Raw genomic sequence first — 23,821 nt, 5'->3', positions numbered from 1 at the left:
TTTAGAGTACTAGAGCCATAAAGAGGGGAAGATTTCTGTAGCACTGAATCTATAAGTAGTTCTCTTTGTGTGGAAAGTCAGAGGTGTATAAAATATAGCCAACTACAGAAAGGAAACATGAGCAATGACAGAGACCTAGAGTAGGCATATTTCAGAAGACCTCATCAGGGTACATTAACAGAGAAAGAACTACATCTTTAGCCATAGTAGTTTAGTTGCCTTAAACAAAAAAGAAAAATAGCGTGAGCAATATAAAGACAGCATGCAAATGACAGAATGCTCAAACAAATGTACACTACTCAATGACCATTTTGTGAGGGCTTCTGTGTTTCCGATTTTCATTTGGGATATAAAATATTTATCTACTATTTTCAAGTAGATTTGTCCAATTTAGCTAACTCCCCTGAAAGTATTTGACTCAGTAATGAAACTAAGAGCTTATATTACAAAACTTAAAAACAAATGTATTAAAAATGACTAAATATATAGTGGAATAAACTGTATATTTAAATAATTAGTTTATAAATTATATTCAGGAAATGTGTGTACTTCTGTGTAAAATTTGTTGATTCACTGGCATTTTCTTTATTATTTTATAATGAACTATATCTCAACCAGCGGTATACATTTCATTTCTTCCTTCTGTTCTTGTTTTTTTAATAGGCTTTATTTTTTGGAGAAGTTTTAGGTTTATAGAAAAATTGAAGGAAGGAACAGAGACTTCCTCGCATACCCTCTACCACTGTATGTGCATAGCTCCTTAACATCCTCAGCCAGAGGGTACATTTGGTAGAATAGATAAACCTACATTGATACATCATTATCGTTCAAAGTCAGTGGTTTACATTAGGGTTCATTTTGGGGTTGCACATTCTATGGATTTGGACAAACATATAATGAACCTGTGTGCACTGTTAAAGTACCATACGGAGTAGCTTCACTGCCCTAAAAATCATCTTTCTCTCCCCAAACTCCCGATATTTGTAATTCTTTCAGATTGGCTTCTTTCACTTAGTAATATTCAGCTAAGGTTCCTACATGTCTTTTCATGGCTTGATAGCTCCATTCTTTTTAATACTGAATGATATTCCACTGTCTGAAGGTACCAGTTTATCTGTCAAGTCTTGGCAATTATGAATAAAGCTACTATAAACATCCATTTATAAAGGAATTTTCAGTTCCCTTTGGTAAATACCAAGGAGGATGATTATATGGTAAAGTTATATTTAGTTGTATGAGAAACTGCCAAACTGTCTCCCAAAGTGGCTGTGCCATTTTGCTTTCCCACCAGCAAGGAATGAGAGTTTCTGTTGCTCTACATCCTCATTCATTCCAGCACTTCACCCTCTTCTTAAAATGTGCCCATTTTCCTGAATCCAGAGGCATTCTAGATCAATCTCTTTAAAGAAAACTGCCAGTCTCCTGCTAGGCACGGCTTAAAAAAATAGGAAGAGCAGCAAATTATAACATTGCTCAAAGAGCTTTTCATTTCATCATCTCTCTAATTTTCTGAACTGTGACTCTAAAAATCAGTGTCTGCTTTTTAAATCTTGATAGAATTAAAATTTCTTAAACTTAAGAGCTCAGCTTTTTGCTTCCACTTCTCATGTTTTGCTTTTTTGTTTATTGTTGTTATAGTGATCACACACCAGATCACACACTACTATGTACTCCTTTTAGTAATCTATATCAAAATCCCTACATAAGGAGGACGACAATCAACATATTTATAAGCTCTAACAGCCTTCTTGCAATATGTTATAAATATAGGGACTGTGATGAACAGTGAGAATGTCTCCAGTAAAGATATCAACAATTTTAATGTGACAATATGTGAGTCGTTAGCTGCTATTAAATAAAAAGAAAACACATTCTATAAGCAAACACACCACATTTATTTTTGTAAGTTAAAAGTGCTAAAACATATTCTTAATAATTTTCATTAATTATGTGGTTAATTGGAACTTTAAGAAAAATTACATTGAAAAACTGTCTAGTTTCCTTAAAACGCTGATGTTAGAAACAAATAACTCACGAAGGGAATTGTGTGGTTATGTTTGCATTAGACATCTCATCCCAGGGGCATTATAAACATGTTCAACAAGTACCATTTCTGTCTTACTAGTGTTACCTTTCACTGTAGTTGAGACATCTGACAAGCAAAGCCTCCATGCTAGACTACACAAACTCTCTAGACACCTTAGGCTTTCAACAATCTTAATCCTGCTTGTTGAATTTCAAAAGAGTTCCAATAAATCAGAAAACCCAGTGGGGTTTTCCTTCTCCCTATACATTACACAAACAAGAATCATTATTGCTTAGTTAAAAAGGATTAGTGATTATGCCACCTACCTTTATTTTTGTTATTTTTGTTTGAACAATATTTTTATTCTCAAATGAAATAAATTTGAAAATTCTTATCTTAGCTCTAAGTTGAACCATATCACAACACAAATAATTCAGTTTTTCATTTGTTCTGATTTAATGCACAAGACAATAGTCTGAAAAAATATGATTTGGTTACATTAGAGATTAAAACTGATGCTTTTTCTTTGATACAATTTAGAGTAATATGACTTTGAATATTATCTATATAACACTTCCCTGTCATCTTTCAGCTGATACACCACTACCAATACCCTCATCCAGCTTACTAACACCTTTTGCTTGGATTAAGAAAATGGCATCGTAATTAGTCTTCCCACAAATTTCCTCGAATCAATTTCCCGTCTAAATATCTTTCTAAAATCCAAAACTAATATGTCATTCTTCTCCTTGAAACCTCCAATAGCTTCACATTGCTTTTATAACTGAATTCTTTAAATCTGCCCCTGTGATCTTTATAAAACAGCTACAGGTCCTCTTTTTATTGTTAGAGTTGCCTCATTTCTTTCCAGTATGAATTTACATACAGCACATATTATTCCCTATGCTTGGACAAAGCTCCCCTCCATTCAACATCATCTTTCTACTCATTCCTTAAAATCTCAGTTTAAATGGCCCATGATAAAGAAAATGTTTCCCAACCTTTGAGACTTTCAACTTCCCAGTCATATGATTAAACAATTCATTAATTGCTAATAATTTCAAATAATTGTTAATAACTGTAACACTTATTAATATATAACAAGTTGTATATTTGGCTGGTTGATGTCCATCATCCATGCTAAAAATTTCTTTGAGGCCAAGTCTATGTCCGTTTCATCATTGCACCATCACTACCCTGCAGAGTAGAAGCTCAATAAATATTTCTTTAATCTAAAAATGTATACTGTGCACAAATCCAACCTACAGCCATGGCAATATCAGTACAAAACTAACTTGTAATTACCATTTTTAATGTTCCCACAGAGCTCTGTCACAGAGTAGTTAGCTGGCCCATAATGCATACTTAGTAGTGTTCAAGATACATGCCTTCTACTTCCACCACTATTTAAAAAATAATGCTTCAATAAAATGAGCAAGAGTGACATCAATGAGAGAATAACTTTGAAACCTAACTTTGAAACCTCTCTAATTTTGCTAAGCACCTTATCATTAGTTAAAAGTAATTTGTAATACATGTCATAATATTATGATCGAGGACCAGCAATGTAGATTATAAATGCTATGAAGTGACTTGCAGAGTAAATCTCGTTTTCAAAATATTTAATAAAAACTATTATAAACTCTTTTTTAAACACTTATATTTTGCCCTGAATTCTTTATTGCTGCTAGGTAAGAAGAGTAAATAAAAATGACAATATTGCAATTAGCCTGCAAGTTTTATAAATTGAATTTTGCGTATAACTTTGGGAGGTAGCAAATAATATATGACTGTTCTAAGAACCACTGCCCTTAATCTGTTAATACATAAGAGTAAAGGTTAGAGGAAAGAAAGCTAGTAGGTTACAGAGTTCCTCATGAGACTCACAGCAGCAAAAATCAATCCAAGGCACAACACAAACTACTCGAAGTATTCTAAGAAAAAAAAAATAATAATATGGAGAACTGGGTGTTACCAAATTGTTGGAAATGCTGAAGTTACCTTAGAATGAATCCCATGATCATGCAAAACTGGCCTACCAGAGATACCTCCGAGGCCACTGAAGGCATCAGTTCATGGACACAAAATGATATCTTCAATCCAGGAAATAAAGAGCATACATGAATATGCCACTGACACTGCATAGCCAACAAACCAAGGCCAGAGGATGAACAGTGGAATACTGCCATATATAAAACTCAAATTTTCACAACTCTGCTTACTAGCAGAAAGAGCCAAAGAGATGGGAAGATGGATTCTGCCTCTCTTCTGCCCGTTTAATTGCAAGCAAGGACATCTAAATAATAAATATTTTGCATTTTAAATCTTAAGCATCCACCATAGCTATGAATGGGTGCATATGTATTTAAGTCTACTAAATGGAGAAAATAGCTTTTCTGGAAAACTGACTTCAAATATTAACAATGTAACCCTTTACAGGACATCTTACTTAAGCAACCAGGTGAGGATGGCTATACTTGTATGCTGAAAGTACTATTATTCTTCAGTAGCTTTAGTTCTAAATGTGTGTGTGTGTGTGTGTGTGTGTTAGGTGAAGGAATAGTAGATCTTACAAATTTTATTCTATTCACTACTGATCTGACATTCTCCTTTTAAAACGTCATTACTACATTACTATCAATGTTATTAATGCCTTATTTAAAGCTGTACTAGCACCTATTATTCTTACTATTTCTAAAGGTATATTATCCACCAGGATGCACACACATAAACAAAAATACATATATTTTAATTATTTCTAATTTTATCTATCCCCACATTAACTAGTGATCATTATTAATTTCATATAAAAGATGAGGAAACAGAGACAGCAAGCAATTTTCCTGATGACACTAAGGAAAAAGTAAAAAGTGGCCACACAGATTCAAAACTAAATCGATATATCCCTGTTAGGCTAAAATATCACATTCTTATTAACATATAATGCTACTGATACCATACCTAATACTATTAAACATAACAAGAAAGAAAATTGAGTTAAAGGATATGGAGATATTTGAGACCTTTATGTATAATACCTAACTAATAAACTTTTCTAAAACTTTTCTGATAGTGAACACAGAAAGGGCTTGTTAGGTTGTGAAGGTTGCAAGTTAGCCTCATAAAGTGTCATCTGCAGACTAACAATATGTGCTACAGAATTAAATATCTTTCTTGGAAAGGTAAAGCCAGAATAAAATGTAATGCAAAAATATTATCTAAAATGAGTATGAATAAAAAAAGAGTTCTGTATTATTGAATATATCGCAATATTTACATGTGCAATTTAAGTTCAACATATTTAACTCCATGGAAAAAATGTTTATTATATAAAGTTTCAGAGAGAAGAGAAAAATGAACTGGGAATTAGCCCTAATTATTTCACTTAAAAATATTTATTAATATATTCCAGATACTATCTTCAGCACAAACAGATAAAAAAGTGGGCAAAAGTAGACATTGCCCCTACCTTCACAAGTGTCATATTGGTAAGAAACTAAGATTTTAATTAAATTATCAGAAATACATAGAAAATTATAATTATGGTAAATGTATAAACATAAGGTACACAATTGTGTGAGGCCATATAAAAGACACCTGACCTCATTTATCCATTTAAGAAGAGTTACTTCAAGAGAGATATTTACTTAAAAATTTACTCAGTGAAGGTTTGGGGAAGCAGAAAAGAAATACCTGGTAAAAGAAATAATAAGGAATTCACAATAAAAATTTTAAGGGCCATTTTAACAATATAAAAAATTATTCTTCTATATTTCTCTATGTGATACAAATAGCTCCTCAGCTGAAGAATGGAGAGTGATTAAACACACATACACACACACACCCTTAGATGATATGTATATAAATAGTAATACATATATCTACATATATATATGTATTTAAAATGGAATAATAGTCAAAACATAAGTGTGGGTAAATTGTCATTATTGTTCTATGCTTCCAGATTTCTGAGAAAATGCAATAAGTGGTAGATATTATTTCAAAGTTCAAGAAGCTTGGAGGGAAAAAATTGTGGCTCTGCAGTCTTAATAGTAAACAATAGCTCCAAAAAGTGGCCAAAGAGGATTTTAGTCATAGATATATATATAAATAAATATATATCACATATATAATTAATATGTGATATTAACTATATATGTGGCATATATTTGTTTATTTTTTATTTATTTGTTTTTTAAAACATTAATGTAATTAATTTAATAACTCAAAATAGGCTGGAGTGCAGTGGCACACTCTCAGCTCACTGCATCCTCTGCCTCCTGGGTTCACTATTCTCCTGCTTCACACCCCCAAGTAGCTGTGACTACAGGGTCACACCACGCCTGGCTACTTTTTGTATTTTTAGTGGAGACACAGTTTCGCCATATGCCTGGGCTTGTCTTGAACTCCTGAACTCAAGTGACTCTCCTGCCCTGACCTCCCAAAGTGCTCAGATTAAAGGCATGAGCTACTGCACCTGGACAGAGCTTAATATTTTTTAAATATCCACTTTATTGAAAAAAATATTGAGCAATGCTTGGAAAGATAAATTTGGCTACCTATTAAATATTGATTACTTCATGCTTTAATAAATATTTTATGATGCACATGAAGTATAAACAAAGTTTCTACTTGTTAAAGTCAAATTACTAATTATTGCGTTAATATTTTATATATTCCTATAAATTTTTGCCACATTCCCGTGTGTGATTGCCTCTGTTCAGAGCCCAGGTTTAATTAAAGAATTCAAGACTTATTTATAGGGCTATACAATTTTCAGTTTTATAAACTTCCACTTTTCCAGTGAATGGTTGTGACAGAAAAAAAATGTATGATAGAGACTTTGCAACCTGAGACACGTGCACAATTTTGAACACCACTAACTTCTTGAGCAAATCATTTATTTTATCTCAGCTACAGTTTTGCATCTGAAGAATAGACATTCTAACACTAAACTTCAGGGTTGTTTGGGGGATAAAGAAGCTTTTAAATTACCTGCCATCCTTGAAATGCTTACTAAATTTGCCACAACAGATGCAATATGGTGAAAAGAGAATTAGATGGGAGATAATATGATTTTGGCCTAAGTCCTAACAAAACAATCATTAGCTATTTGATTCTTATATATGGCACCTTCTGAGACTCTGTTTCTTATTTACTAAATGGAAAGAATAAAACTTGCCCTGCAGTTTTGTGAACATCAAATGAAATAATATATGAGAAAAAGCAGCAAAACTAAGCGGATGCAGTCAATGCTTTTCACACGTGGTCCTATGAGAGCTATTCTCATGCTGTTGTGTAAGTATGCATTGCTTAGCCAAGGAAATAACCAAAAAGCAATAGGTAAGCTAGGGCTACTTGATAAAACTCCAAGTATTTCGGCACAAAAATCACTTCCACTAATCTCTACTCCCTCACCTAACATAGCTCATGACTTTATCCTTGCTTAAAATCACCCCCCACAGGAAGGAAAGAAGTGGCATCCAGAGAAACTCATGTAGTATTTTGCACTGGGGTCAGTTTTTACTGGTTATTCACTGATGTGAGAGTGTTACGTTCATTTGCTATTCTTATGATTAGGTCCTATTACTTTATCTACTAAAAATGAGAATTTTCATTCTGTCAACAGGATGATGATAATTTCATTTCAATCTTTATTTTTATCAATTTTAAAGGCAAGTGGAATACATGTAAATGTGTTTTACTTTCGAAAACAAAAGACGTGAGTACAGTTGATATACTGCATAAAACATTAAAGCTTTGTGTTTATATTATTTAGATATATCACTTTTAAAATGATATTTGAAATCTGTATGAAAATTACAAGAGAAAATGAAGAAAACAAGTGAAAATGACTGCACTGTTCTAAATTGTTATAATTTAAATAAACATAATTTTTCTGATTTTTAAATATTTTATATACCCATTTGATGTAGCATATGATTAAATGATAACAGAACTCTGCTCCATCTTATTTCAAATTACTACTTTGATACATTCACAATTGTGCATTCATGCACACATCACACACAATGTCAAATAACTGTCATTGTCATTATATGTAGTATAATCTACTGGCAATGCTGGTCTATTTAAGACTACTTTTTTTTAAAAAAAGCATACAGCCCTTGTTTCTTTTTCTCTGAAAATTATAATGTTGCTTGAAATATGGCAGCAATTTCAACTTTGTGTTAAAAATACTCAGGAAGAAAAGAAGAAAGCAGAAGAAAAAAGAAATTTGGAAGGCAAGAGATTTAACGAAAAAGAAACTATAAATTTCTGACTCCATTATATGTGCTAAAAATCCCTGTTGTGCATACTTTATACATTGAAATTTATTAATATTCAGGATGCCTAAATGGAAGTAGATATGCATAGTAAAATTTAAGAATAAGATGTTTATTAAAAAATAATCCTCCAGTGACTTGACACAGTTTCACATTTTATCCTTGACCAAAATGAATGAACATCAGTTTTCCTGGGCATTATAATTGATTAATGCTAGGTCAATTGCAGCAAGATACAGAATACATGAAGATGCCATTTCAAATGGCATCGGGATAATTATTAGCAAAGTGTCCTTTTTAATAAATGGTTTATGAAATTTATTACCTCATGTTTTGCTAGTATGACTTTTTAAAATATTATTTTATTAAAGATTAGGGAGAAAGCAAAAGACTGAAAAATTGAACTCAAGGGTTTGAAATAAATTTCCTATCTGTCAGAGCTAATACATGAAGAATCAAGTAAAATCTGTTTACACTGCAATATAATTCAAATAAATTATTTTAACTGTTTTGTATTACTCATATGTACCTGTGTGAATTTGATTTCTTTCCATAAAATTTTAAGCCTAATTTTTTTTAAAGCTACAGGTAAAATTTAATGCACAATTTTTACTGGATACTATATACATACATATGTATCTCTTTTTAATAATATTTTATTGGCCTCTGTGGAATAAATTTTAAATTTAATTAAGTAAAAAGATAAATATGGTCACATTGTAAAAATAATTCCCAAACCTTATAATTACTTATCTATTAAAACAAGAACCATAAAATCTGAAGACTCGACAAATATTTTCTGATAATTTTTCTGTTTTTCTCATGATTCTTGTTACTGAATATAACAAAAACAAAAAAAGCCTCAATAATTTCATAATTTATTAAATGAATTATACCCTCTTGCAAATATCAAATATCAAAGTGATCAGAGTACGAAGTCAGCATTATGAACTATTACTCAGCATTATGAAGAACATTCTCAGTTAACAGAGAGGAAGGAGCAAGTAAGTACACTGGGTGTGGAAAGTGAGGTGAGAGAACTGAGGAAGAAAATGTTGAAGAAAACATGGTTGAAACCTGAATGAATGAAATTATGATCTTTGCAGCAACATAGATGCAGCTGGAAACCATTATCCTCAGCAAACTAATGTAGAAACAGAAAATCAAATACTGTATGTTCTCGCTTGTAAGGGCGAACTACAGACTGGGTACACATGGTCATAAAAATGAGAACAACAGAGATTGGAGAATGTAATAGGGGAGAGCGAGAGAGGGGGTTAAGTGTTGAATAAAACTGCCTGTTGGGTACTATGCTCACTACCTGTGTGATAGATTCGTTTGTACTCCAAACCTCAGGATCATGCAATGTATCCTTGTAACACACCTGCATGTGTTCTTCCTGATTCTAAAATTAAAGTTGAAAAAAAATATTTTTAAACCTGAACATTTCAAATCCTGGCAAGGAGGTTGAGGAACTGGAACTTTCATATACTGCTGGGAGGAATGTAAAGTGGTACAACAGCTTTAGAAAACCATTTTGCAGTTTCATTAAAAGTTAAAAATATGCCTACTCTGATCCAGCCATCTCATTTGTATGCAAACATTTATACAGCTTTGTCATAGCCAAAACCTTGAAACAACTGAAATTTCCAGCACTAGGTGAATGAAAAAGCAAACTGTGTTATGTACATACAAAATATTCCTCAGGAATAAATAGTAATCTTCTCTTGATATGTATTACAGCATGAATGAGTCTCAACATAACTTTGTTGAGAGAAGCCAGATAATTAAGAACATACAGTATGATTTAATTTACAAAAAATATCTTGACAATGTGAAATAGTCCACAGTGACAGAAAGTAGATCAGTTATTGAAAGTAGATCAGTTATTATGGGTTGGGGTAGGGAAGAATGGGGTACAAAGAGGCACCAGGAAAGTTTGCCTGTGAGGTACACATTCATTATCTTGATCATGATGATGGTTTCCCAGGGATACACATGTGTCGAGTTTTATTAAGTTGTTTGTTTCAATTATGTGCAACCTGTTATATGCCAAGTATACCTCAATTTAACCTTTAAAAAATACTTTAAAAATCGATATCCAAAGCTGCCTTAAACACACACACACACACACACACACACACATTCACATGTCTGTTGCCCCTGAAATAACATTAGAGGGGAAATTGATAATTGAAAAATAAATTTATTCCATGCCCTAGCTTGTAGACCAAATTGTTGCTCGTGCTGTGACCTTTGAAATCTTCAATTACTTATTAGTAACTGAATTTTACCTCTGAGTTTCTTTACAGAATTTGCTCAAGAACTCTTATCAATTTCCGAGCAAAAGGTCAGAAAGTTCTGCCATGTAATATGGTTTTTCATTATTTCCTTATAAACTATGACATTTTCAAAATGTCAGCATTGGAGAAAGCTTGAGTGCTCTTCCATTCTTTCTTCTTGATACATACTAGGAAACATGTAACATGAAAATCATACAAAATAAGTGTCTGTTGTGATGTGTAATAAGTGGTGATAAATAGCAGTAAGAGAGAAGATTTTAAAAAGACACTCATACAGAATTTAAAGTCAGATTGAAGTACCTTTCTAAGATACCTACGAATATAAAATGTAAAAATATTAATCAATCACATTTACAACATTAAAATATCTTCAAATCAATTTTTGTGGTGTCTGAATCCAAATAATAAACCAGTGAAATTAATATGTAGTCTTAAAATGAAGAAAATAGGAGTCAATAAGATATACAGTATAACTTTGGAATAATTAAATAAGAATAGCTAATACTCCCAACATAGTAAAAATGGCTTTAAATGCTTCTTTTAACAAAATTGAAATTTCATTATCTTAGTAGCTAACTAAAAGTTTTTAACATACTCTATTGATTTTAAAGTACTCTATTCTGATTTTCACTCAGTACAAGGTTTAGAAGTCAAATTATTTTAATTAATTGCATATATACTCCAAAGACAACTAGTAGGATATACTACATACTTTTTCATTGGAAATGGCACTTATATTTTCTAAGACCTCTGGTTTCCAGTTGGCTATAACTGAGGATTTCCTACATTAAATCCTATTCAGTTTAATTTATTTATTATTAACACTGGATTCTTGGAAGCATATGATGAAAACAAAATCACATTTTACTATTGTCAACAGCATTTTCATGCTGGCAGAGTAGGAGAACCTGTGTGAATTTGAAAAAGCTCCCTTTCCCACTTGTCATTTATTTCCCATGGTATTATATCTATAGAAGTACTCATCAGAGGGACACAGTTATTTTTAGAAAAGAGAAAAAAAAAGGCCTGGCTTGGTTTTCAGAAATTTATAGTCCTCATTTTATTGTTTGTCTTTTCTTCTACCAATAACTTTTCTAATTAAGGCAATTGCTGTGATTGCCTATTGAATAAGTGGCATCTGAAGATGAATTGATATTGCTGTTGATTTTTTTAATTTTAAAAATTAGGGTGATTAGTATTTATATATTAATTATAATCATTGTAATCAGCTGTAAAAATAAGCACTCAGGACTCTACATTGTATTCATACAATACCTGAGCTACATGATGTAAAAAAAGACAAGACATGAAGAGAAAAACAGACTTCACCTTCTATTAATTATTTATTATGAGAGTTGATTCAACTGAGATTTCTAATTTTTATCACAATGGAGGAACTGGAAAAAGACATGCCTCCTTCTATAAACTGCTATGAAACTGGAAAAATTTGAGACAACAAAAATTAAAATGCAGGCATATGATTTTTGAAAAAGGAAAACATATCATTTTATACCTGTTTCTGGACTGGATTCCAGCCTGGGGGCACTTTTCACTGCACGGTGGAGAGAGAATGAATCCAAAAGAGACAACACTCTCACTACACTGCTGGGGTAAGTTTCAAGCTCGGAGAAGAGCGAGGATTTCAGGGTCTAAAAGGGAAAAAGCTGTCTATACGAGCAATAGCAGACATTTGCATGGAGTCTTTAAATAAAGGCTGGGCTGTAATATGCACAACTGGACTCCATGAACACTAACTGAGAATGGCTGCTGTGGGTTTGGAAGGCAAACATAGGTATGAGAACTTTCTCAGTACAGATACGTATAATTGGGAGGCTCTGATAAACCTTGAAAGACTACACTTAAAGAGTAAGGGCAATTCTTAGGACAAAACTAAAACAGATCTGTCCTAATAAAAAATAAAATTAAGCCTGATAGAATCAAGAGGATGCCTCATAATTAAACTGCCTGCCATAACAAATCACCGTACCTTTTACAGAAAAACAATATAATTCAGATATTGCAAGTGTCACCCATGATGTCCAATATACAATAAAAACTTACAATCTATGTAAAGAAGCAGAAAAAGATAGCCCATGATCAAGAAAAAAAAAATCAAAAGAGACACCAAGGTAAAAAGATGTTGGAATTAGCAGGGACAAGGGTTTTTTGTTTTTTTTTTTTTTAAGTTGCTAAACATATATCAAAGGACTGCAAGGCAGAAAACGGATAAAGTGAATGAAAATGTGGGAAATCTTGAGAAATGGGAAGTTATGAAGAAATGGTTGGAAATTCTGTAACTTACAAGTACATGATCTGAAATGAAAAGTAGCCTGGATTGAAATAACAGCATTAAACGCCTACAAAAGAAAAGATTTATGAACTTGAAGAAAAATTAATAAGCATTATTCAATCTAAAGAATAAATACAAATATTAAAACTGTATCAAAGACCTCAGACAGCTGAGGGCAGTATGAAGTAATAGTAAAATAGACGACAAAAAAAGGGAAGGATAATAACTTTATTAAATTTCTTTAAGTTGGCTGGGCATGGTGGCTCACGCCTGTAATCCCAGCACTTTGGAAGGCTGGGGCAGAAAGACAGCTTGAGGTCAGGAGTTTGAAACCAGCATTGTCAACATGGCAAAACCCCATCTTTACTGAAAATACAAAAAAATAGCCAGGCGTGGTGGCATGCGTCTGTAATCCCAGCTCTTTGGGAGGCTCAGATAGGAGAATCGTTTGAACTTGGGATGTGGGAGTTGCAGTGTGCTGAGATTGTGCCACCGCCCTCCATCCTGGGTGAAAGAGTGAGACTCCATCTCAAAAAAAAAAAAAAAAAAAAAATTTCTTTAAGTCACATTTTACACGAAATGGGGACACAATAACAACTTAAATAGATTCTAACAATTTGAGGATATCTATTGTAATCTCTTGAAAAGCAAATAAAAAATAATACAAGGGACATAGCTATAGGACAAATAAAAGAAATAAAGTGAAACAATACATTAATGTTAAAGTACTTTACTGATTCAAAAGAAAGCAGGAATAAAATAAAAAATAACACAAAAAAGAGATGAAATACAAAACAAGTAACAAAAGAATAGGCTTAAGTCCAAACACAAGAATAATTGCACTAAACACAAATGGACTAACTATTCAAATTAAAGGAAATTATTGCCATACTGGATTAAAAAAACAACACCCAACTATTTCTGCCTTTAAAAATACACCTTAAAATAAAAGCACAGGCCAGGCATGGTGGCTCATGCCTGTAATCCCAGCACTTTAGGGGGCCAAGGCGGGCGTATCACTTGAGGTCGGGAGTTCGAGACCAGCCTGGCCAACGTTGTGAAACCCTCTCTCCACTAAAAATATAAAAGTTATCCAGGCCACCTAGTGCACACCTGTAATCCCAGCTACTCGGGAGGCTGAGGCAGGAGAATTACTTGAACCTGGAGGCAGAGGTTGCAGTGAGCTGAGATTGCACCACTGCACTCCAGCCTGGGTGACAGAGTGAGACTCTGTCTCAAAAAAATAAATAAAATAAAAAATAAAAGCCCAGATTCATTGAAATAAAAGAATGTAAAACAATATACCATCCTAATAGTAAGCATGAGAAAGCTTATATGGCTATATTAAGATCAGGCAACATAAACTTGAAAACAAAAGTTAATAGCAGGGACAGACAGAAACATTCCATAATTGTGAAAAAATCATTTATCAGGAAGTTGTAATAAACATTCACATATATGTATCTAATCACAGAGCTGCAAAATACACAAGGAAAACCTGGCCAAACTAAAGGAAGAAATAATTCACAATCATAGTTAGATATTTTAATACCTCTTAGTAGTTGAAATCAAAGTGACAAAATATCCGTAAGTATACAAATCTGAACAACCTAATTTGAGCTAATTGCTATTTACAAAATTTTATGTCCAACAAGATTGAGAATTGAATCGTTCTATATCTGTCTTTTTAAATTAAATTTGTAAATAAATGCCTTAAAAAGAACTTGAATTCCAGTTGATTTGCTGGTAAATTATATCAAATTATAGCCAACATTAAGGATTTATATCAAACATTTGAAGAAGAAATAATAGTGATATTAAAGATGTATTTACCTAATCTGTTCTACTTGGCACATCACAATTTTCTCCCATTCAATTTCATACATAATCCTTTCTGACTTCTTCTTGATGTAAAAGGAAATCACACATCATAAATGCAATTATAAAGACATGTATCTTGTAGCATAAACTGGCTAGTTATTTCCCAACATTTATTTCATCTCGACGAACTGTTAGATCATCTTGCCCAGGCCTCCTACCCATCAGGCGTGATTGTTCTCAACAAGGGAATGAAAATGAAATTGATGTGTGTCACCACCGGGCAAAAGTAATTGAGAACATGTGTATTTTCACCAGAGTCTGAATTCACTTCTCTGCTAGACAGATTTAGAGAACTGAGCCCTTAAGACGTGTGGAACCATAGGTACAAGGGGCCTGGATCCATGATACCTGCATGAAGCAGCCCTAACCGGAAAACACCTGCTCCAATAAGGCATTAGTTTACTAATGACCAGTGACGTGAGTAAGAAATAAACCTTAATTATGGTAAGTTACTGAGATTTTAGGTTTGTTTTTACAGCAGTTAGTCCACCCTAACTAAAAACATCTTCAATTTTTAAATCATCAAGCCAAACATTACAGCTAAATAGACACTTAAGAAGTATAATATTTCATAATTATTAAATTGCAGAAAGTTTACACACTTAGTATGACCTTCAGCTATTTAGATCAACATTTGGCTTCAGCTTCTCTTATTTCTACTGGTTTCACTTCGGCTAAAACAAACTACTTTACTTGGCATTGGTAAATTCACAGAAATTACCCTTTTATTATCCAGAGGCCACGCGATAGCTATTCACAGAATCACTGATATCTTCTCTTTCATTTAGACTCATGTTTTTCTATGCACACAATAAACCTCTAAGCACACATGTCATCTTATAGTAACTATTGCTCTTAGAAGAGGAAGTTTATTTCTAAACACAGCTGATTTGATGACTAGTTGAAAGCACATAAACTTGAAGTGATAGGAGACATACCTTAATCAACAGATTTATGTTGATTAAGAGTTAAATAATCAATCAGAGACAGTATAATATGGTAGACAAATACCCTGATCTTGCATTGTGAGAATTAACTTACAATTCTAGCTTTCCTATTAAAACTATTTCCCCAGGCAAGTCTTCCTAATATAGGAGCCTTAAGCTTTTTCACCACATGATAGCAACTAGTAGATAATATTTATTGAGGTCCAGTGCTAGGTAACAAATTAGCCCAAAACTTCGGACTTAAAACAACAAACATTAATTATCCCAACGTTTCCATGGAACAGGAACCCATGCCTCATGGCACAGACCTGACATAGAGAACAGCAGCTGCTGTGTAAAGGAAGCCTCATCTAGTTCATTTTTTCCTGTCTCTTCTACAAATTAAGTCCTTCAATTTTTGGAGAAAGACAACAAACATCTATGATTTCTTTCAGCAGTGTTTTGTAGTTCTCCTTGTAGAAATCTTTCATGAATCTAAAGTAAAAGGTCAAATTATATATATATTTTAAAAAAAATGCAACAAAAACTGTCACCCATATTCCATCACTGAAAGCTCACTACATCTACAGAAAGTTAACAGGAAAATAAAATCTACTCCCGGAACTGTGGCAGGCATATATGTTGGCCCAGTAGAACAACCAACTGGGGCTGAAGCAGTGTTACTGAGAAGTCCCCGCCCCTAATACTGGAACTTAATCAGAATGAAAGAGAGTGCCATCTGCCTAGGTAACCAGCTAACAAATTGACTACGGCAGGGAATGTGGCAAGAACTTGGAGAGTATGCTCTCTAAGGTGAAGCAGAAAGGAAACCTCTAAAGACGAGGATGGAACAGATATTGAGGAACTCCCCTGACAAAGCTTTTCTCAAACTAAAAATAAGGTAATACTTGAGGTATCTGAGGCCTATGTACACTAAAGATAACAACAGCAACAGCAAATTTCAAATCCAGCTCACCGTGTCACTAGATTTACTCTTTCCCCTGGCCTTCACATTAAGGGTTCAGCTGAAGGAAAGGCAGGCCCATTTCCAGATATAAAGCTGCTTATCTTGGCCTCCAATATCCTACACAAAATAGATTTCAACTAAAAAAAAAAAAAAAAAAAAAGCAGTGTAAAGAAACAAGGCAGGCCGGGCGCGGTGGCTCACGCCTGTAATCCCAGCACTTTGGGAGGCCGAGGCAGGTGGATCAGGAGATCGAGACCATCCTGGCTGACACAGTGAAACCCCGTCTCTACTAAAAATACAAAAAATTAGCCGGGCGTGGTGGCGGGCGCCTGTAGTCCCAGCTACTCGGAGAGGCTGAGGCAGGAGAATGGCGTGAACCCGGGAGGCGGAGCCTGCAGTGAGCCGAGATCGCGCCACTGCACTCCAGCCTGGGCGACAGCAAGACGCTGTCTCAAAAAAAAAAAAAAAAAAAGAAAAAGAAACAAGGCAATCAAGAGGACAATAGCCATATATGATTCAGATGCTACAATATCAAACAGTGATTTTAGGTTAACTATGATTGCTATGTGAAGTGCTCTGGTGGAGAGTATGCATAATCTGGTGGGTTACTTTAGCAGAGAGATGAAAGCTATAAGACATAATCAAATGAAAATGTGAGAAATAAAATAATAGCAGGTAAGAAAAGTGCTTTTTTTTTTTTGAGACAGAGTTTCATTACTGTCGCCCAGGCTGGAGTGCAATGGCATGATCTCGGCTCATTGCAACCTCTGCCTCCTTGGTTCAAGCTATTCTCCTGCCTCAGCCTCCCAAATAGCTGGGATTACTGGCATGTACCACCAAGCCCAGCTAATTTTTGTATTATTAGTAGAGACGGGGTTTCACCATGTTGGCCAAGCTTATCTCGAACTCCTGACCTCAGGTGATCCACCCACCTCAGCCTCCCAAAGTGCTCGGATTACAGGCATGAGCCACCGTGTCCGGCTGACTTTGACAAGCTCATTATTGACTCAGCCAAGAAAAGAATCTGTAAACTTGAAGGAGTATTGGAGATATATAGAGATAGATCAACAGAAATTATGCAAACTGAAACACAAGGAGAAAAAGGAGTTCCAGAGAGGGAGAATCTTAAGAGCAAATATTCTAGGAGGCAGGAGATGTAAGCTACCAAGAAGAACAGCCTCATTTCTGTCCTATTCTAATTACCCAAAATAGTCAAAATTTCTGCCCAGGTTCAAGAGAGTGAGGAAAGACACTCTACCTCTTGATGGGGAATAGCCAATGTTATATTACATAATGTATGTGGAATGGGAGTTATTGTTGCAGCCATCTTTGGAAAGTATAATCTGTCACATAAATATTTATTGGATTTCTAGCTTGTGAAATTGCTGGATGCCTTAAGATATGTCGTCCCTGAATCTGCTAACCATCTGGAGTGGAGTTCAGCAACAAAAATTCAAATAGTATAATACAAGGTTGAATGTGCCAGATATCATAAGCAAGGAATATAGAACTACGGAGTTTCAAAAGGAAGTAATCAACATTTCAGTGGAAATAAATTGAAAAATAATGCATGCAGTAGTTGGAATGTGAGATGAACCTTGAAGGTCAGATAAAATTTTTATAGGTGAGAAAACAAGAAGATACATAACAGCCAGTGAATACTCTCAGTTGTGGAAAGAGAGAAGCAAAAACAACAAAAAATGGAGAAGAAGAAATATACACACACACACACACACCCCTCTTTTGGCTTCCTTGTAGAAGACAAGGAAGAACATTGTATATACAGGAAGCTGAAAAGAGAGTATGTGACTATTTTAGGGCAGTGGGAAGGATGCATTTGTTTGAGTGCAGGCAGTACATCAGGCAGGGATCTGGATGCATTATATAAATTAACTGATATAAATCTCATAGGTTTTAAAACAAATAAGAGAAGTGGGGCTTTCAGAGTTTCAAAAACTTGCTCAAGGAAAAATGAAGAGTCAATCCATATCCTATTCCAAAGCCCATATATTATACATTTCACCAAATGCTTCTTTTTAAACAAAATCTAGTATTTGATTTGGTATTTAGTGTATATTCCTAGAAGGGTGTGGACAAGAAGGTACAATGATTTTAATTGCACTTTGGAAACATTTGAGTGGCTTGAAGAAAGAACCCAGAGAAGGTAGGGAGACCATCCGGTGGTCATTATCATACTCCATTACAAGGAGGGTGAGACCTGAAATTATGTCCAGGCAAAGAAAGTAGAGAACAGGGAGCAGATTTAAAGGGAACTTACACACTTAACATAAGACCCCACAACCGACAGCACAAATGTTTACGACATATGTGGAGAGTGGAGGGGTCAACAATTAGACAAAAGATTAGTAAAGATTTAGTCAGGGAAGACACTTGAAGCTATATGTGCTCTCTGAGATATTGATGAAAAATTTTTTAAAAATCAACTGTAAAAATTACCAACAACAACAAACATTACCAAAAGGGAAAATATAAGCATCACAGGAAAGGCATTAGCAACAGTCTTGCATATTAAGAAACGACTGAAAATTCTCTGAAAGCTCTGTAAGTTTAACTAACAAAAATATATGAGAGGCAGGTGGGGTTTACGATTAATTTGGCATGCAGTTTTATTGTCTGCAAAAAGTTCTGGGTATTTATAAATGAGCCAGCTATAAACCCTCGTCAATGTTCTACTGTTTTCTCATCTAGGCAGTGACTTTTGATAACTGAAATATTAAAAAGTGAACTCATGTCAAAATCCCAGAATTTTACTGGTCTATTTCTCTCAAAAAATAATCTAATATTTTTATGGTAGGCAGACAGTCATTTTTTAATAAAATACCACATCCACTTACTGATGAACAAAATAAATGGGATAACATTTCTCTCAGTTACATTAGCACAGTTTCTTCCCTTGCGAACTATTGATTTATAAAATAATACTATGTTCCAATAGTAATTTTAATTAAAGTCAATATTATATATTAGCTTAATTTTAACCTTAAAACTCCCTGAGAGGAAAAAAAGGTATAATATTCTATTCTATTATCTTCACTAAATAATTGTAGAACATGTTACCTAGATGAATTCATTAACTTACCCAAAGTTTTACAGTCATTGTAAAGTCAGCACAGATATTAGAACCCAAGAATCCTGATACCCAGAATTGATACCAGTTCTCCTGAATTAAAATATATATGTTGTCACTAATAAAACATAAGATCACAATTACTTCAGCGATATTCTATGTCATGCCTATGCCCAACATATTTACAGATTTTAAAATGTTTTACCCCTGTGAAATGCATACACTCCAAAAAACTACATATATGTGTTTATATATATAATTACATGTTTGTGTACATGTCCACATAGATTTATTATTTATTTTTCAGTATTTATATGCAGCGAATTAATTCAGTGTATATAAAACAAATCCTAATTATTTATAAATTGTTCTTTAGAAAACCAAATGAAAGTTAAAAATTCAATGTCAAAATTCAGATTACAAATGGGATCTAATTAAACTAAAGAGCTTCTGCACAGCAAAAGAAACTATCATCAGAGTGAACAGGCAACCTATAGAATGGAAGAAAAATTTTGCAATCTAATCCATCTGACTGAGTTCTAATATCCAGAATCTATAAGGAACTTAAATTCTCAAGAAACAAACAAACAAAAATCAAAAAGTGGGCGAAGGATATAAACAGACACTTCTCAAAAGAAGACATTTATGCGGCCAACAAGCATAAAAAGAAAAAGCTCATCATTACTGGTCATTAGAGATATGCAAATGAAAACCCCAATGAGATACCATCTCAAACCAGTTAGAATGGTGATCATTAAAAAGTCAGGAAACAACAGATGCTGGACAGGCTGTGGAGAAATAAGAGTGCTTTTACACTGTCTGGGAATGCAAATTAGTTAAACCATTGTGAAAGACAGTGTGGCAGTTCCTCAAGGATCCAGAACTAGAAATACCATTTGACCCAGCAATCCCATTACTGGGTGTATACCCAAAGGATTATAAATCATTCTACTATAAAGACACATGCACACGTATGTTTATTGCAGCACTATTCACAATAGCAAAGACTTGGAACCACCCCAAATGCCCATCAATGATAGACTGGATAAAGAAAATGTGGCACACATACACTATGAAATATTATGCAGCCATACAAAAGAATGTGTTCATGCCCTTTACAGGGACATGGATGAAGCTGGAAACTATCATTCTCAGCAAACTACACAGGAACAGAAAACCAAAAACCGCATGTTCTCACCCATAAGTGGGAGTTGAACAATGAGAACGCATGGACTCAGGGAGGTGAACATCACACACCAGGGCCTGTCGGGGGTGAGGGGAAAGGGTGGGGAGAGCATTAGGCCAAATATCTAATGTATGCAGGGCTTAAAACCTAGATGATGGTTTGATAGGTGCAGCAAATCACCATGGCACATGTATACCTATGTAACAAACCTGCATGTTCTGCACATGTATCCCAGAACTTAAAGTAAAAGAAAAATAAATAAATTTTAAAAATAAAAAATTAAGATTATGCCAATACTAGATGTCCTGATTTGTACTATTCTAATCTAATTACATCCAATTTTCTGGGGGTTGGGGGAATGTTCATCTATCTGTAATACAAATAAGGGACTATGACTTTTGACTGACATCTTAAATTTCCTGATAGGATTCACTGAAAAAAAAAAGAGGATCAGTTCTGTGATAGTCCTGCCAAAATTGCATCAACTTAATATAACCATGAGGAAACACCAGATAAATGCAAATAAAGGGACCTTTGACCAAATGGCCTCTAATCTTCTAAACAGTCAAGTAATGAATGTCAAAGAAAGGCTTCTATTCTTAAGTAAGGAGATTACAGAGTCCAAATGAAATGCAATCTTGGTTTGGATTGGATCTGGAACCAGAGAATCTTTCTTTCTCTTTCTATGAAGAAAAATAGTGAAACAATTACAAAATTGGAATGCCTATAAATTAGGTATTAATAGTGTATTAACATTATTTTTCTGATTTTGAAAATTTAACTGAAGTTATGGAATAGAATTTCTTGACTTTAGTAAATACACATTAAATTATTTAGCGGTATGTCATCACCTCGACAACTTAAACATTACAGAAAAAAGTACACGCACTCACACATACACACAAGCACTCACATGGAGAGAGAAGAGAAATAAAGAGAAAATAATAAAGCAAATACAGTAAAATGCTAACTTCGGGAGGATATCCGTGATTTGCATGGGGATTCTTTGTATTATTTTTCAACTTTTCAGTAATTCTGCATTTTTTTCAAAATAAAATGTTAAAAAAGAATATGAATTCATGTTCATTTTTATTATACTCAAGGTTGAATTTTCTAAAGCCAAGAAAAATGAAATGACCCACATTAAAAAGAGAAAAAGACTGTCCCAACCAAGGAAAAGTGGGTTCTACACAGGATAAAAAAATTACCATAATGTAGCCCCAAAAAGTGAATGCTGAGTGGTTAGAAAGGACAGAAATTGGTCACTCTGGAGGAGAAAGGGCATATGAAAGAGATTCGATTTGAAGTGGTTCATAAGTAATAGCCTTGATTAATTTGCATTTAGTTTCTAAATACCACTTTAAAACTTTCTATGAATATTAATGGATATATAAGAATGATGGTAAGTTGCAATCAGACTGTATTTCAAGTTAGATAAATTCTGCAAATTGCCAAGTATCTCTAGCCAAATGTAAAAGTATCACTGTTAGAATTTGTTGAGTTATATATCTTGGCTCTTCAGGCACAAAACCATACTGAAATACTCAGAATTTTTATATTAGTTACCTCTATAATTAGGAGGAAATAAGTCCTTATTTGAACATCTTCAAAATAATTACACTTATAAATGAATAATATTCCTGTTACTGGTATATGTAATAACAATGTGGCAGAGAAGTGTTCTCAGTAGCCCTTAATTTTTTGAAAACACTAAGCCAGTCTCCAATTCTTAAAATAATCCCTTCCCCTTATCTTCAAATCTGAATTATCCCCTTCTTTACATTGCATAACACTTTGTTTATACTTCTAATATAGGATATCACATCTCAGTATAAATATGCAGTTTCTTTTCTGCATTGAACTGTCTTAAAAATGGGTACTGTTTCCTATTTTTCTATGTATTTCCAGAAGTTAGCAAATATTTTCTATGTTATATAGATTATACACTATCTTCTTATAATAAAGTAGACTAGAGAAAAAATGTTAGTAAGAAAACCATAACAAAGAGAAGATAAAACATAATTACTAGTCATTAAGTGTAACTGCATCATTATTCAAATCTTCATCCTCACCGGCTTCATGTTGACCAGACTGAGGAGGAGAAGGAGGAAGAAAAGTTGGTGTCTCTGTCTCAGAGGTGGCAGAGGCAGAAGAGGAAAAGAAGATGAAAGGGAAAACAGGAGAGGCAGGCACACTCCATGTAACCCGAAAACATCGTAATTTCTGACATTTTGCTTTCACATTTCTCCAAAAATGTTTCTACACAGTACCCATCCTTATTGCATCATTTTGTTTTGTTTTGTTTTGTTTTTTCAGTGCCCATATCATAGAAGGATTCATCTTGTAAAAGATATCAAAAACAGTTGTGAATAATTGGAACCTTTCTGCCAGATTATGTCAATTTTTTTTTTTCTGGCACCTCTTCTTTCTCATCATCTGGCACTGGCCTGAAAGCAGTCACCTCCATCGAGTCATCTTCTGTTAATTCCTCCATTGCAGTGTCTATTTGTTCTTAAATTTCTCCAAGATCCATATCTAGAAAGCCTTCAGCATTCCCCCCACCCCCACACACCTTTTTTTTTTCTGCTGTATCCACAATCTCTTTTATGATTTGCTGAATTGGTTCTGTCCTAAATCCTGGGAAGTCATATCCAACATTTGGACATAGTTTTTTCCTGCAAGAATTTATTATCTTAGGCTTGATAGCTTTCACTGCTCTTTCTCTAACAATGATGGTTTCTTCAATGATGTAACCCTTCCAGGCTTTCATAATGTTCTTTCTATCAAAGTTCTCTTCCATAGCATTGATAACTCTTTCCAAAAAGTACAGTGTGTAATGAGCCTTAATGGTACTGTTGAACTTCTGA

General features: G+C 33.9%; 1 long non-coding RNA gene across 1 annotated transcript in view; it reads right to left on the bottom strand.

Annotated features, from left to right (window-relative positions):
* The window catches only part of LOC116457580 (uncharacterized), a 36,280-nt gene extending 21,328 nt beyond the window's left edge, over positions 1 to 14,952 (bottom strand). Inside the window, exon 1 of the long non-coding RNA XR_004245048.1 lies at positions 14,740 to 14,952. This is a non-coding gene — a long non-coding RNA (uncharacterized LOC116457580). The remainder of the gene's footprint in view (positions 1 to 14,739) is intronic.
* Between the last annotated feature and the right edge of the window lie 8,869 nt (positions 14,953 to 23,821).

This window comes from Hylobates moloch, unplaced genomic scaffold, assembly GCF_009828535.3.
Source record: "Hylobates moloch isolate HMO894 unplaced genomic scaffold, HMol_V3 SCAFFOLD_18, whole genome shotgun sequence".
NCBI lineage: Eukaryota > Metazoa > Chordata > Mammalia > Primates > Hylobatidae > Hylobates > Hylobates moloch.
Note: the sequence above shows the minus strand (reverse complement) of the source record. Positions and strands in the feature narration are given on the sequence as shown.